Genomic DNA, 2500 nt, shown 5'->3' with positions numbered 1-2500 from the left:
AAAACTGGCCATTTTTGGCTGCGCGAGCGGCGAGCGGCGGACAGCGAGCGAAGCGAGAGGCAGCACCGTCCCTGCTATACGAAAGCCCCATCCAGCCCTGTGCCACCCGGGGGGTTCCAGGGTGCTGAGATGGCTGACGTTTTGCTCCGCTCTCGACGGTCACCGCGCAATGCAAGAACAGGCCAAAAACTGGCCAAAACGGCCCAAAAACGGGCCAAAACTGGCCATTTTTGGCTGCGCGAGCGAGCGGCGAGCGGCGGACAGCGAGCGAAGCGAGAGGCAGCACCGTCCCTGCTATACGAAAGCCCCATCCAGCCCTGTGCCACCCGGGGGGTTCCAGGGTGCTGAGATGGCTGACGTTTTGCTCCGCTCTCGACGGTCACCGCGCAATGCAAGAACAGGCCAAAAACTGGCCAAAACGGCCCAAAAACGGGCCAAAACTGGCCATTTTTGGCTGCACGAGCGAGCGGCGAGCGGCGGACAGCGAGCGAAGCGAGAGGCAGCACCGTCCCTGCTATACGAAAGCCCCATCCAGCCCTGTGCCACCCGGGGGGTTCCAGGGTGCTGAGATGGCTGACGTTTTGCTCCGCTCTCGACGGTCACCGCGCAATGCAAGAACAGGCCAAAAACTGGCCAAAACGGCCCAAAAACGGGCCAAAACTGGCCATTTTTGGCTGCACGAGCGAGCGGCGAGCGGCGGACAGCGAGCGAAGCGAGAGGCAGCACCGTCCCTGCTATACGAAAGCCCCATCCAGCCCTGTGCCACCCGGGGGGTTCCAGGGTGCTGAGATGGCTGACGTTTTGCTCCGCTCTCGACGGTCACCGCGCAATGCAAGAACAGGCCAAAAACTGGCCAAAACGGCCCAAAAACGGGCCAAAACTGGCCATTTTTGGCTGCACGAGCGAGCGGCGAGCGGCGGACAGCGAGCGAAGCGAGAGGCAGCACCGTCCCTGCTATACGAAAGCCCCATCCAGCCCTGTGCCACCCGGGGGGTTCCAGGGTGCTGAGATGGCTGACGTTTTGCTCCGCTCTCGACGGTCACCGCGCAATGCAAGAACAGGCCAAAAACTGGCCAAAACGGCCCAAAAACGGGCCAAAACTGGCCATTTTTGGCTGCGCGAGCGAGCGGCGAGCGGCGGACAGCGAGCGAAGCGAGAGGCAGCACCGTCCCTGCTATACGAAAGCCCCATCCAGCCCTGTGCCACCCGGGGGGTTCCAGGGTGCTGAGATGGCTGACGTTTTGCTCCGCTCTCGACGGTCACCGCGCAATGCAAGAACAGGCCAAAAACTGGCCAAAACGGCCCAAAAACGGGCCAAAACTGGCCATTTTTGGCTGCACGAGCGAGCGGCGAGCGGCGGACAGCGAGCGAAGCGAGAGGCAGCACCGTCCCTGCTATACGAAAGCCCCATCCAGCCCTGTGCCACCCGGGGGGTTCCAGGGTGCTGAGATGGCTGACGTTTTGCTCCGCTCTCGACGGTCACCGCGCAATGCAAGAACAGGCCAAAAACTGGCCAAAACGGCCCAAAAACGGGCCAAAACTGGCCATTTTTGGCTGCACGAGCGAGCGGCGAGCGGCGGACAGCGAGCGAAGCGAGAGGCAGCACCGTCCCTGCTATACGAAAGCCCCATCCAGCCCTGTGCCACCCGGGGGGTTCCAGGGTGCTGAGATGGCTGACGTTTTGCTCCGCTCTCGACGGTCACCGCGCAATGCAAGAACAGGCCAAAAACTGGCCAAAACGGCCCAAAAACGGGCCAAAACTGGCCATTTTTGGCTGCACGAGCGAGCGGCGAGCGGCGGACAGCGAGCGAAGCGAGAGGCAGCACCGTCCCTGCTATACGAAAGCCCCATCCAGCCCTGTGCCACCCGGGGGGTTCCAGGGTGCTGAGATGGCTGACGTTTTGCTCCGCTCTCGACGGTCACCGCGCAATGCAAGAACAGGCCAAAAACTGGCCAAAACGGCCCAAAAACGGGCCAAAACTGGCCATTTTTGGCTGCGCGAGCGAGCGGCGAGCGGCGGACAGCGAGCGAAGCGAGAGGCAGCACCGTCCCTGCTATACGAAAGCCCCATCCAGCCCTGTGCCACCCGGGGGGTTCCAGGGTGCTGAGATGGCTGACGTTTTGCTCCGCTCTCGACGGTCACCGCGCAATGCAAGAACAGGCCAAAAACTGGCCAAAACGGCCCAAAAACGGGCCAAAACTGGCCATTTTTGGCTGCACGAGCGAGCGGCGAGCGGCGGACAGCGAGCGAAGCGAGAGGCAGCACCGTCCCTGCTATACGAAAGCCCCATCCAGCCCTGTGCCACCCGGGGGGTTCCAGGGTGCTGAGATGGCTGACGTTTTGCTCCGCTCTCGACGGTCACCGCGCAATGCAAGAACAGGCCAAAAACTGGCCAAAACGGCCCAAAAACGGGCCAAAACTGGCCATTTTTGGCTGCACGAGCGAGCGGCGAGCGGCGGACAGCGAGCGAAGCGAGAGGCAGCACCGTCCCTGCTATAC

The sequence above is a fragment of the Musa acuminata genome, unplaced genomic scaffold (assembly GCF_036884655.1).
Source record: "Musa acuminata AAA Group cultivar baxijiao unplaced genomic scaffold, Cavendish_Baxijiao_AAA HiC_scaffold_1126, whole genome shotgun sequence".
NCBI classification, from domain to species: Eukaryota; Viridiplantae; Streptophyta; class Magnoliopsida; order Zingiberales; family Musaceae; genus Musa; species Musa acuminata.
Note: the sequence above shows the minus strand (reverse complement) of the source record.